This window comes from Tachyglossus aculeatus, unplaced genomic scaffold (genome assembly GCF_015852505.1).
Source record: "Tachyglossus aculeatus isolate mTacAcu1 unplaced genomic scaffold, mTacAcu1.pri scaffold_126_arrow_ctg1, whole genome shotgun sequence".
Lineage (NCBI taxonomy): Eukaryota > Metazoa > Chordata > Mammalia > Monotremata > Tachyglossidae > Tachyglossus > Tachyglossus aculeatus.
The window spans coordinates 953,189-967,140 of NW_024044855.1; the positions used below are offsets into that span (position 1 = coordinate 953,189).

General features: G+C 48.2%; 1 pseudogene; it reads right to left on the reverse strand.

Annotated features, from left to right (window-relative positions):
* Positions 1–5,523: 5,523 nt before the first annotated feature.
* LOC119922837 lies at positions 5,524–6,446 on the reverse strand (annotated as a pseudogene).
* Positions 6,447–13,952: the final 7,506 nt, after the last annotated feature.

Genomic DNA, 13,952 nt, shown 5'->3' on the forward strand with positions numbered 1-13,952 from the left:
ATTGAATTCAAAATGATCTGTGAGTTCACCGTGGAGACACTGAACAATTCTGGGGAATGATGTCGACTCTGCACAGGAAGAGGGAAGGAAGACTTCAATTCAGTGACGTTGATGTTAGGGGTGAAGGAATAGGACTAAATCAATTAATTCTACTCATTGAGCACCTACTTAGGATGCGGCATTAATACACATAATGACTGCTCCCAAGGAGCTTCCATTCTATTGGAAGCACCAAGCTTCGAACTGTGTAGATGCAGGGTGCTATTGGGAAGAACACAGGCCTGAGAGTCAGAGGACATGGATTCTAATCCCACTTCTACCAGTTCTCTGCTGCAAAACCATGGGAAAGTGACAATTTCTCAACGCCTCAGTTTTCTCAATAGTAAAATGAGGATTCAATACCCGTTTCCCTCTTATTTAGTCTGTGAATCCCTCGTGGGACACGGACTTGTGTATACCAGATTGCCCTGAATCTCCCCCAGCACTTAATACTTTGCTTGGCACGTAGTAAGCACTTAATTACAACAAAGGTCCTTCTGTGTTCCAGGCCCGGGTTCTAATAATAATAATAATAATAATAATAATAATAATAATGGCATTTGTTAAGCGCTTACTATGTGCGAAGCACTGTTCTAAGCGCTGGAGGGGGATACAATGTGATCAGGTTGTCCCACGTGCGGCTCACAGTCTTAATCCCCATTTTACAAATGAGTTAATTGAGGTACAGAGAAGCTAAGTGAGTTGCCCAAAGTCACACAGCTGACAGGTAGCAGAACCGGGATTAGAACCCATGACTTCTGGCTCCCAAACCCATGCTCTTTCCACTGAGCCACGCTGCTTTTCTAATTTGCTGTGTGACCTTGGGCAAGTGTCTTAACTTCTCTTGGCCTCAGTTACCTCATCTGTAAAATGGGGATGAAGACTGTGAGCCCCATGTGGGACAACCTGATTACTTTGTATCTACTCGAGTGCTTAGAACAATGCTTGGCACATTGTAAGCGCTTAACAAATACCATTATTATTATTATTATTATTATTATTATTGTTAATGAAAGATGCCTTTAGCAAGACATGTCAATATCAGAAGAGCAGCCTGCAGGTTTCAGAAATGTCCCAGGCCTTACTGAGTGGGTATTTGCTAAGCTCTTACTAGGCATCAGGCACTGTACTAAGTCCTGAGGTAGAAACAAGCTGGTTGGAAACAGTTCACATCCCACATGGGGCTCACGGTCTTCATCCCCATTTTACAAATGAGGTAAGTAGAGGCCCAGAGAAGTCAGGTGGCTAGCCTACGGTCACACAGCAGACATGTGGCAGAGCCGGAATTAGAATCCAGGTCCTTCTGAGTCACAGGTGTGGGCTCTAACCATTAGGTGATGCTGTTCCCTCCCTGTTTGGGGAGGACCCGTGGCCTGAAACAGGTAGGTAGCCCAGTTGGCCCGGGGCCGGAGATGTGCAGAGCCTTAATGAGTCTCCCTGGGGCAGGCTCAGGACTGGCCCTGTTTGTGGGACCCTCCCAAGGGACCTCCATCCCCCGGGCTGTTCGGTGGACAAGACCAGTCCAAGTCAGAGAACAATACTGCCCTGAAGAGAGTCCGCCATGGTTAAATCCGAGTTATTTTCGAGTCCTCCACCACAGTGAGCTAGGATTGATGGACGTAAGACCAACCGATCGGCGAGGAAAAGGAGAAAGCAGCGGAGACCAAAAGACTCCAAACTACAGCAGGTAAGCAAGGTTAGCCATCGTCGATGGTATTTACTGATCGCCTGATCAGTGTGCAGAGTACTGATCGTGTGTGCAGAGTACTGTACTAAGAGATTGGGAGAGTACAATGGAACAGATTTGGTAGACGCATTCCCTGCCTGCAACGAGTTTACAATCTGGAGGGTGAGAGGTTGATAAGTTGGTTATGATATGTATCGTATTGGGTGGTTATTCAAGCAGCCTGGCTCAGTGGAAAGAGCCCAGGTCTGGAAGTTGGGAGACTTGGATTTTTATCCCTCCTCCACCACTTGTCTGCTGTGGTACCTTGGGCAAGTCATGTCACGTCACTTCTCTGTGCCTCGGTTCCCTCTTCTGTAAAAGCGGTTTGGGGTTGATAGGAAGGAATGTGGGAGTTAATAGGGATGGCTTGTTAGAAGAGGTGAGATTTTAGGGAGATCGAAGTCTGGTGGATTTTTGAGGGACAGGACTTTCAAATTAAGGACACTCTGAGGCTGGGGATGCAGGAGAGAGGATTTAAAGGGAAGTACAATTAGGCAGTTAGGTTGCATGGAACAAAGAGAGAGAAATGATATGTAATAATAATTGTGGTCTTTTATTAAGTGGTTACTGGGTACCAAGCACTACAGTAGATATAGATGGTCAGGTCAGACAGACTACATGCCAGATGGATCTCAGAGCCCAGAAGGGAGGGTGAACAGGTATTGATCGCCATTTTACAGATGAGGAAACCGAGGTACGGAGAACCTAAGTGAGTTGTTCAAGGTCATACAACAAACAAGTGGCAGAGCCAGGATTGGAACCTAGGCTCTCTGATTCCCAGGACCTGACCATCCTAATTGGGTTGGACACTTCAAGAAAATGATCTATAAAACAGTGGGGAAGGATGAGGAGAGAGGCAATTCATTCAATCGTATTTATTGAGCGCTTACCGTGTGCAAAGCACTGTACTAAGCGCTTGGTAGAGTACACTACAACAACAAAAGACATTCCCTGCCCACAAGAAACTCACAGTCTAGAGACAGTGTGGTGGAGGGCAGATACAGGAGTGTAGTGGCTATATAATGAGAGCATGGATTAGGATGGTAATTCTTTGGGTGAGGAGAGATTCTGGGAAATATTGAAGAAGAAGAATAGGCAAGATTTATCAGGAAATTGTCTTTCAATTTCCACCCTGAATGAGGAGCAGAGGAGGACTCCAGGTTTTGGGGACAGAGAGAACAGGTGTCATTTTCAGAGAGGGGAAAGTTAGATATAGGGACGGGCTTAGGGTGTAAGATGAGTCGCTTGGTTTTAACACAGAAGCAGTGTGGCCTAGTGGAAAGAGCCCAGGCCTGGGTGTCAGATGACATGGGTTCTTATCCTGGCTCTTCCAATTGATGACTGTGTGACCTTGGGCAAGTAACTTCACTTCTCCGTGCCCTAGTTCTCCTGTTGTCCCTCCTATTTAGACCGTGGGCCCCTTGTGGGTCAAGGACTGCGTCCAACCTAATTAAGTTGTGTCTACCCCAGCGTTTAGAAGAACGTCTGACAAATAGTAAACGCTTAACAAATACCATTAAAAATGTCAAGTAAGAAGTAGTTGGATATTCAAGGGGAGGAGTTTAGAGCCAAGAGTGGTGGGATTCGGGAGATAGATGAGGAATTCTACTGTCCAGGTCTTTCTCGTGATTTTCATGGCGGGAACGGAGATGGCCCTGCTGACAGTCAGGTCCCACGCCCGCTTCGTGGTCATCTGCCGCCCCCACGTTATGATACCATCATCTACCATAGGGCCTGGGCCTCCATGCTGGCCGCCTCCTGGCTCAGCAGCGGTCTGAACGCCTCCCTCTTCACCACCAGCGTCTTCTCCCTGTCCTGTGGCCCAAACGTCGCCCACCAGTTCTTCTGCGATGGCCCCCAGTTGCTGAGGCCCGCCTGCTCCTCTAGCCAAGGCACCGAAAACCTGAGTTTAGCCGTGTCCGTCGGCTTACCCTTCTTCTGCTTCGTGCTCATCGTGATCTCGTACGTGCGCATCTTCGGGGCTGTGTTGAGGATGCCAGCCGCAGAGGGCCGGGCCAAAGTATTCTCCACCTGCCTGCCCCACCTCGCCATCGTCATATTTTTCTTCACTTCTGGCTCCTCTGTCTATCTGAAGCCGATATCCGATTCCCCCTCGGCGCTGGACCTGCTGGTGTCCGTGTTCTACACAGTGGTGCCCCGCACCCTGAACCCCCTCATCTATAGCCTGAGGAACCGGGACGTGAAGGCCGCCATGGAAAACCTTTTAGGGAAGAAACCGCCCCAGGGATCTTTCCTTTAGATTTTCAGCTCCTTGGGAGCAGGTGTGCTGTCAACGGATGATGCCCTGGCCTAAAAATAATAATAATTAATAATTACGGTATTTGCTAAGCGCTTACTGTGTTCCAAGCACTCTTCTAAGTGCTCGGGTAGGTACAAGGTTGTCCCACGTGGGGTTCACCGTCTCAATCCCCATTTTACAGATGAGGTCACTGAGGCACAGAGAATTTACGTGGCTTGGCCAAGGTCACACAGCAGACAAGTGGCGGAGTCGGGATTAGAATCCACGTCCTCTGACTCCCAAGCCCGGGCACTTTCCGCTAAACCATGTTGCTTCTCATGAAATTCATTCATTCCGTCGTATTTATTGAGCACTTACTGTGTGCAGAGCACTGGACTAAACGCTTGGAAAGTACAATTCGGCAACAGAGACAATCCCTGCCCAAAAACGGGCTCACCTCAACAGATTTCCAGGGAGACTTGATGAACTTTGGGCAAGTCACTTCACTTCTCCGTGCCTCGGTTGCCTCATCTGTAAAATGGGAAGTAAAATGGTGAGCCCCACGTGGGACACGGACTGTGTCCAACCGAATCGTCTGGTATTTATCGCAGCACTTAGTATAGTGCCTGGCACGTAGTTCATTGCCCACAGTGAGCTAAGAATCTTCAGGGGAAGACAGGCATAAAAATAGACTGCGGAAAGGGGAAATAGTAGAGCATTAAGAGTATTTATAGTAATCAGTTAATCATATTTATTGAGCACTTACTGTGTGAAGAGCACTGTACTATGCGCTTGGGAGAGTACAATAAAACAGAGTTGGTAGACATATTCTCTGCCCACAGAAGCTTAAATTCGAAAGGGGGAGACAGACATTAATCTATCCATCAATGGTATTTATTGAATGATTACTATGTGCAAAGCACTGTACTAAGCACTTGGGAGAATGCAATATAACAGACACGTTTCCTGCCCACAAGGAGCCAGCAGTCTAGACAGGGAAGCAGGCATTCATCACAGCGAAGGTGGGAAAGTTGATTAACACAAATCCTGTAGCGTAAAGTGTCTCATCAATGGATACATACGTTTCTGAGTGTAATTCAGAATACGAATCTTAGGATTCCTTGGATGTGTGCCCCCGGGGGTATTTTAGAGAAGCAGCATGGCCTAGTGGAGAGAACATGGGCCTGGGAGTTAGAGGACCTGGGTTCTCATCCTGACTCTGCCACTTAAGGGCAGTGTGACCTTAGGCAACTCACTTAACTTCTCCGCGCCTCAGTTCCCTCGATACCTGTTCTTCTTACTTAGACTGTGAGCCCCATGTGGGACCTACCTATCTTGTACCTAAACCCAGCGCTTGGTTCAGTGCTAGGCACGTGATAAGCGCTTAACGGATACCACAATTATTCTCATTGTCCGATATTTGTCCAGATATCTGTATTCCTTCCGTACAGAGTTGTCTGTTTTAGCTGCTACCTTTCCCGCCCTTCTCCAGAACTCTAGACAAATTTGATTCAAGATGCTAGCCCTTTTCTGAACTCTGGTCTGTTCCCAGCATCCTCCTCACCGGTCCCTTCACATCCTTGTTCCTCAGGGTGTAGATGAGCGGGTTGAGGGTGGGGGTGACCACGGTGTAGAAGAGGGTCAGGAACTTGTCCAAAGTCCCAGAGAAGGAACTGTTGGGCCAGATGTAGACCACCGTGATGGGCCCGTAGAAGAGAGTGACCACAAGGAGGTGGGACCCGCAGGTACCCAGGGCCTTCCTCCAGATCCGACGTGACTTGATCCTCAGCACGGCCCGGGCGATGGACCCATAGGAGACGGTGATCAGGCTCAAGGGCAGGAGAATCAGGACCAGAGTGCCTACGAAGAGCTGGATCTCATTGGCCCAGACGTCCACACAGGCCAGTTTGAGCAGGGCGGGCATCTCACAGAGGAAGTGGGGAAGTAGCCGGTGCCCGCAGCGGGGCAGGTGGAAGATTACGGTGGCCTGGCCCCCACACCGCTCAGCCAGGCTAACCTCACCAGGGCCCGGCAGAGCCGCGGGTGCATGATGGTAGTGTAGTGAAGGGGTGGGCAGATGGCGGTGTAACAGTCCAAGGCCATGACAGCCAGAAGGACACACTGCGTCGACCCCAGGGCCAGGGAGGCGTAGGGCTACACGGCACGACCGACCACGGTGATGGTCTTGGTGGGGTCCCGGAGGTTGCACAGAAGCTGGGGGTCGATGCTGGTGGTGACGCAGAGGTCCACGAGGGAGAGGTGAGACAGGAATAAGTACATGGGCGTATAGAGACACAGATCCAGGCAGGTCACCGAAATGATGGCGGTATTGCCCACCAGGGATAGCAGGTACAAGACAACCACGAAGAGGATCTTCTCTAACTGGGGCTGAGCAGAGAAACCCACCAAGGCAAAGTCCTCCCCAGAAGTGCCATTCGGCATCGTCCTTGTAGGAAAAGCGAAGGAGGCAGGGAAAGAGAGAGGATGAGAGAAAGAGGGAGAGGGGAAGAGAGGAAGGAGGAGAGAAAAAATAAGAGTGGGGGAGAGAAAAAAGAGTGAGGGAGGCAGGGAGAGAAATGGATGGAAAAAGGGAGTGGGAAAGAGGAAAAGGTGGGGAAAATGAGAGAGAGGGAGTGAGGGAAAGAGAAAGGAAGAGAAAAAGTGAGAGAGTGAGGGAAAGAGAGTCCAAGGGAGAGAAAAGCCAAGAGGAAAAAATGAGGGAAAGAGCGTGAGGGCAAGAAAAGGCAAGACAGAGAGAGAGGGAAAAATATCATGGGGGGAGAAAAAACGAAAGAGCAAGGGAGAGTGAAAGGGAGAGAAAAAGAAAGACGGAGGAAACCGAGGGAGTGGGAGAAAAAGGTGCAAGAGTGAGAGTGAGAGGAAAAGAAAAATAAGAGTGTGAAAGGAAAAGTATAAAGGAGAGAAAAAGCAAGAGAGAGGGAGTGAGGGAAAGCAAGTGAAAGGGAGAAAAAGTACGAGAGAGAGTGAGCGGGGAGAAAAGCAAGAGGGAGTGAGAGAGAGCATAAGGGAGAGAAAAGGTGAGGGAAGGGGGAAAGAGTGAGAGGGAGAGAAAAAGCGGGACAGAGTGAGAAGGAGAAAACAGCGTGAAAGCAAGAGAGAGAAAAACCAGAGACAGAGAAAGCAAGGGAATAGAGAGGGAGATGGAATGAAAAATTGAGAGTGGGGTAAAGAGAGGAGAGGGAGAAAAAAGTGCAAGAAAAAATGATAGGGAGAGAAAAACGAGAGGGAGAGATTGATAGAGAGAAAAATAGCAAGAGGACGAGAGAAAAAATGGGAGCCAGCAGGAGGAAAAGAGAGGAAAGGAGAAAAACGTATGAAGAAGTGAAAGGGAGAGAAAAACAGGAGAAAGCAAGTGAGAAAGAGAACCAGAGAAAAAGCAAGTCAGTAGTAGTAGTAATAATAACAACAATAATAATGGTATTTGTTAAGTACTTATTATGTGCCAAGCACTGTTCTAAGCGCTGGGGTAGATACAAGGTAATCAGGTTGTCCCACGTGGGGCTCACAGTCTTCATCCCCGTTTTATAGATGAAGTAACTGAGGCACAGAGAAGTTAAGTGACTTACCCAAGGTCATCCAGCAGTAACATTGATCGTCCCCCCTTTGCAGATTCAGTGACGTTCTGATGTAGTAGGAATGGTATTCATTTCACTCTTACTATGTGCAAAGCACTCTACTAAGGTCTGGGAGTGACATAGATAGGGCCCTTGGCCCCCAAGGAGCTCCGATTCTAAGACAATAATAATAATAATGATGGTATTTGTTAAGTACTTACTATGTGCCTAGCGCTGTTCTAAGCGCTGGGGTAGATACAAGGTAATCGGGTAGTCCCACGTGGGGCTCACAGTCTTAATCCCCATTTTCCCGATGAGTTAACTGAGCCCCAGAGAGGTGAAGTGACTTGCCCAAGGTCACACAGCTGACAAGTGGCGAAGCCAGGATTAGAGCCCATGACCTCTGACTCCCAAGCCCAGGCTCTTTCCACTGAGCCACACGGCTTTCCTGGGTCCCCCTTTGGACACCCCGGTTCCAGAGAAAGGTGGAAGAATGTGGAGAGGGGCGAGAAAAGGGGAGGAAATTCGATCTCTCGAAGAAACATGGAGCTCTTTGAATACCTACCCTGGAGTGGAGAATCTTCCAAGGGTTCTTCTCAGCTCAGAAGGGGAAGGGTTTTCATTCCGCCTCCTCTTGAGCCAGGATAAGAGTCAGTAGCTGACCCTGAAGCAGGTGGGATTGAGGGTAGATTCCTAGAAGGAAATTCTGGTCATGTAACACTGAAAAGGGAGAATTAGGATATGGATTTTGCATGCCAACAGGTTCTAACAAAAATAGAGAGAAACTCGATTTTCCGTATATTTTTCTAGCACGTTCCCTCTCTGTACCCCCTTCTCATCCTCCTCTGTTCCCTACCACTTTTTCTGGGGACCATTATGTCTACCACGTCTGCTCTACTGGACTCTCCCAAGCACTTACTACAGTGTTCTCTACACAGTAAGGGCTCAATAAATACCACTGATGGATTAGTTCTAGCTTGTTCGCTCATTCATTCATTCAATCGTATTTATTGAGCACTTACTGCGTGCAGAGCACTGTACCAAGAGCTTGGAAAGTACAATTCGGCCACAGATGGAGACAATCCCTACCCAACAATGGGGTCACAGTCTAGAAGGGCGGAGACAGCCAACAAAGCAAAACCCAGCTCCACCACTTGTCAACTGTGTGACTTTGGGCAAGTCAATTCACTTCTCTGGGCCTCAGTTAACTCATCTGTAAAATGGGGATGAAGACTGTGAGCCCCCCGTGGGACAACCTGATCATCTTGTAACCTCCCCAGCGCTTAGAGCAGTGCTTGGCACGTGGGACAACCTGATAACTTTGTATCTACCCCAGCACTTAGGTCAGCGCTTGGCACATAGTAAGCACTTAATAAATACCATTATTATTATTATATACGATCAAGTGAATGAATGAATAACAGCATGGACAGCATGACAAGCGTCTTCATTCTTGATCTGCATCCTTCATTCATCCATTCATTCAATCGCATTTATTGAGCACTTACTGTGTGCACAGCACTGTACTAAGCGTTTGGAAAGTGCAATTCAGCAATAGAGACAGTCCCTGCCCACACAGGGCTTACAGTCTAGAAGGGGGAAGACAGACATCAAAACAAGTAAACAGGCATCAATATAAATAAACAAAATTATATATGCGTACACATCAAAACAAGTATACAGACATCCATAGAAATAAAGAGAAGTACACGTATAATACATATATGCATAAATCAGAGAAGCAGCGTGGCTCAGTGGAAAGAGAACGGACTTGGGAGTCTGAGGTCATGGGTTCAAATCCTGGCTCCGTGATTTGTCTGCTGTATGACTTTGGGCAAGTCGCTTAACTTCTCTGTTCCTCAGTTCCCTCATCTGGAAAATGGGGATTAAGATAGTGAGCCGCACGTGGGACAACCGAATCACCCTTGTATCCCCCCCAGGGCTTAGAACAGTGCTTCACACATAGTAAGCGGTTAACAAATACCATTATTATTATTATTATTATAAGTGCTGTGGGATGTGGAGTGGCGGGGAAGAGCAAAGGGAGTGAGCTGAGGTGATGTGGATGGGTGGGAGCTGAGAAAAGGGGGGGGCTTAGTCTGGGAAGGCCTTCATCATAGAGAAGCAGCGTGGCATAGTGGAAAGAGCCCGGGCTTGGGAGTCAGAGGTCGTGGGTTCTAATCCCGAATCCAGCACTTGTAGGCTGTGTGACTTTGGGCAAGTCAGTTCACTTCTCTTTGCCTCGGTTACCTCATCTGGAAAATGGGGATTAAGACTGTGAGCCCCATGTGGGACAACCTGATTACCTTGTATCTACCCAGCGCTTAGAACAGTGCTTGGCACATAGTAAGCACTTAACAAATACATAAATTATTATTAGTATTATTCATCTGCATCTTTTTGCTGGACCTCCAGCTCTCTGAATTGTTCCCCCCACTGCTCCCGCCAGATCAGCGTTTAGAACAGTGCTTTGCACATAGTAAGTGCTTAATAAATGCCATCAGCATTATTATTATCCCAATTCTTATGGCTGCAAGCTCGCTTTCCCTCCTTGGTTCTTGTTTCGCCTGGCATTGGTAGAACTGTGCTGGATGTGTGGAATTCTGGGTGCAATGCGAAGAGTTCAGTCTCTCATTTCCATTTATGACTTTAGTTTCTGCTGAGACAAAGGCCAGTCTGTTTACAGACACACCCTTGACTGCTTCTGATTCTTTCTCCTACTTCTTGGTGTTGCTACTAAGTCCTTACTATGGGCCAGACACTGTACTAAGGGCTGGGGTTGATGTAAACTAGTCGGGGTGGACGCAGCCCCTGTCCCACGTTGGATTCACAGTCTTAATCCCCATTTTTCAGATGAGGTACCTGAGGCCCGAGGAAGTGAAGTGACTTGCTCAAGGTCACACAGCGGGCAAGCGGTGGAGGCGGAATTAGAACTCAGGGCCTACTGACACCATGCCCTGCGCACTTTCCACTCTTTACACTGCTATTCAGGCTTGTATGCTTTGCTCTAGAATTACAGGTCTGGGTGGTTTAGTTCAGGGGTTCCTGCTTACATAGTTTGTAAAATGGATGTGGGCAGGGAACGTTTCTACCAACAGGGTTGTATTGTCCCAAGTGCTTAGTACAGTGCTCTGCGCAGTAAGTGCTCGCTAAATACTAGTGATACCGTTAAATGGAGTTTGTTTCAGGGTTCCACTAGCGAACTGGGAGTGATTACCATGTGGGACAGGGACTGTGTCCAACCTGATGAGTTTGTATCTACCCCGGCGCTTAGTTCAGCGCCTGGCACATAGTAAATGCTCAACAACTACCATTAAAAAACATTTGGTAGATTAATTGAGTGATTGATTGCCTGAGTCTTCCCTAGAAGAAGAGAGGAGAAGCAGCGTGGCATAGTGGAAACATCCGGGGCTTGGCAGTCAGAGCTCGTGGGTTTAAATCCCGGCTCCACCACTTGTCACTTGTATGACTTAAGGCAAGTCACTTCACTTCTCTGGACCTCAGTTTCCTCATCTGTAAAATGGGGAATAAGACTGTGAGACCCACGTGGGACAACCTGATGACCTTGTATCTACCCGAGTGCTTAGAACAGTTCCTCGCGCATAGTAAGCGCTTAACAAATATGAACATTATTATTATTAAGAAAGTGATGTGTTTCCTACAGGATTTTTCCCCCAAAGGTACCCATCCCTGTGTCCCTGTTTCTCAGAGCCATCATCTCACTCCCAGCACCCTCCTCAGGGCGGCCTTCACATCCCGGTTCCTCAGGCTGTAGATGAGGGGATTCATGGCGGGGTGCACCACCGTGTAGAACACAGACAACAGCAGGTCCAGCGTGGAGGAGGAGTCTGAGGGCGGCTCGAGGTGGGCGACAGTTCCCGTGGAGATGAATAGAATCACCACGGTGAGGTGGGGCAGACAGGTGGAGAGGTCTTTGGCCCGGTCCTCGGCGGCCGGCATCCTCAGCACGGTCCGCAAGGTGTGCACATACGAGACGACGATGGAGACGAGACATGAGACGTTCAGAACGGCGGAGAAGACCGTGACTCCAATCTCCTGGAGGTTCCCACTGGGGCATGAAAGTTCCATCATTTGGGGAGCATCACAGAAGAAGTGGCGCATCACGTTGGACCCGCCGAAGCCAACAGAGAAGGTGGCGGCCGCGTGCGTGGCGACTCTCACGGTACCACCCAGCCAGGAGGCGGCAGCCATCTTCCCGTAGGCCCCTCTGCTCATGATGACCTCGTAGAGCAGGGGCAGGCAGATGGCGGCGTAACGGTCGTAGGACTTCGCCGTGAGGAAGGCCACTTCGACACCCGCAAGGGTGATTACTAAGAAGACTTTAGAGATGCAAACCGGGACAGAGATTTCTCTGCGGTCGGTCAGGGAGTTGTGGATGTATTTGGGGACGGTGACGGAGATGTAGCAGAGGTCGAGGACGGGCAGGTTACTGAGGAAGAAGTACATGGGGGTGTGGAGGCGCCGGTCGAGGGCGGTGGTGGCGACGAGGAGGAGATTCTCCATCAGGGCCGCCAGGTAGACCAGGAGGAACAGCGCAGCCTGGACTAGCTGCAGCTCCCGGACCTCCGAGAATTCCAGCAGGAGGAATCCTGTCAGCGCCGTGCCGTTGACCACTTCCTTCCCAGAGATAAGATGTCCTAGCTGTGTAGAAGACCGTTTTTAGCCATTACAAATGTGTCAAATCATCACACAGTAAGCTCTTTGTAAATACTTTTACTACTATTCCTACTTTCTTCTGTTGTGCAAGATCATGGTGACACGTATTTGACTCTCCCAAGTACTTAGTACAGTTCTCAGTGCATGGTCAGCCCTCAATACATGCCATTGATTTATGGCTGGATTTATCAATGGCTGCTTCCCCTTCTAGACTATAAACTCCTTGTGAACAAGGAACATGTCAACCAGCTCTGTTATATTATACTCTCCCTAGTGCTTAGCACAGTGCTCTGGCTGGGATAATCGTAATAAGTACGATTAATTGATAGGTTTAATAAATACCATTGATTGATCAATTGATTGATGACACACAGCCAGTTTGAGGATACCCATTTTCTATTAGACGGTAAATACCATAATAATAATAATATGTTCGAATCACCGGAGTAGCGTGGCTCAGAGAGAAGCAGCGTTGCTCAGTGGAAAGAGCATGGGCTTTGGAGTCAGAGGTCACGGTTTCAAATCCCGGCTACGCCAATTGTCAGCAGTGTGACTTTGGGCAAGTCACTTAACTTCTCTGTGCCTCAGTTCCCTCATCTGGAAAATGGGGATTAAGATTGTGAGCCCCACGTGGGACAACCTGATCACCTTGTATCCGCCCCAGCGCTTAGAACAGTGTTTTCCACATAGTAAGCGCTTAACAAATACCATCATTATTATTACTTGTGGCATTTGTTGAGCACATACAATGTTCTAAGCGCTGGAATGGATAAAGTCCAATCGTGGTTTAGTGGAAATATCCCGGGCCTGGGAGTCAGAGGTCGTGGGTTCTAATCCTGGCTCTGCCACATATCAGCTGGGTGACTTTGGGCAAGTCACTTCACTTCTCTGCGCCTCAGTTCCCTCATCTGTAAAATGGGGATTAAGACTGGGAGCCCCACGTGGGAGAACCTGATTACCTTGTATCTACCCTAGTGCTTAGACCAGTTCTTGGCACATAGTTAGTGCTTAACAAATACCATAATTATTATTATTATTACTAGATCAGATGCAGTTCCCGTCCTAGACGGGGCTTATAGTCTAAGAGGAAGGAAAACAGATATTTTAATGCTCATTTTATAGATGAGGAAACTGAGTCATAGAGAATTTAAGTGATTTGTCCAAGATCACACAGCAGGGAAGTGACTCCCAACCCTCTGCTCTTTCCATTAGTATGCACCCTTTATCCCCACATCAATATCGATCATCCGGTGGTACTTATTGAGTGCTCACTGTGTGCTATACTAAGCACTTGGAGAGTACAACAGAATTGATAGACACATTCCCTGACCTCACTGAGCTTGTATTCCTTCCTACTTAAACTGTGAGCTCTATCTGGGACCGGAAGCGCATCCAAAGAGATTAAACTGTATCTACCCCAGTGCTTGGAACAGTGCTTGAAACGTGGGGAGCACTTAATAAATAATAAATAAATAAAAATTATAAAATAAATAAATAAGAACTCCATCCAAACAGATTAACTTGTATCTACGAGAAGGTACAAGAGCCACGAGAAGCAGCGTGGCTCAGTGGAAAGAGACCGGGCTTTGGAGTCAGGGATCATGTGTTCAAATCCCGGGTCCACCAATTGTCAGCTGTATGACTTTGGGCAAGTCACTTAACTTCTTTGTCCCTCAGTTGCCTTATCTGTAAAATG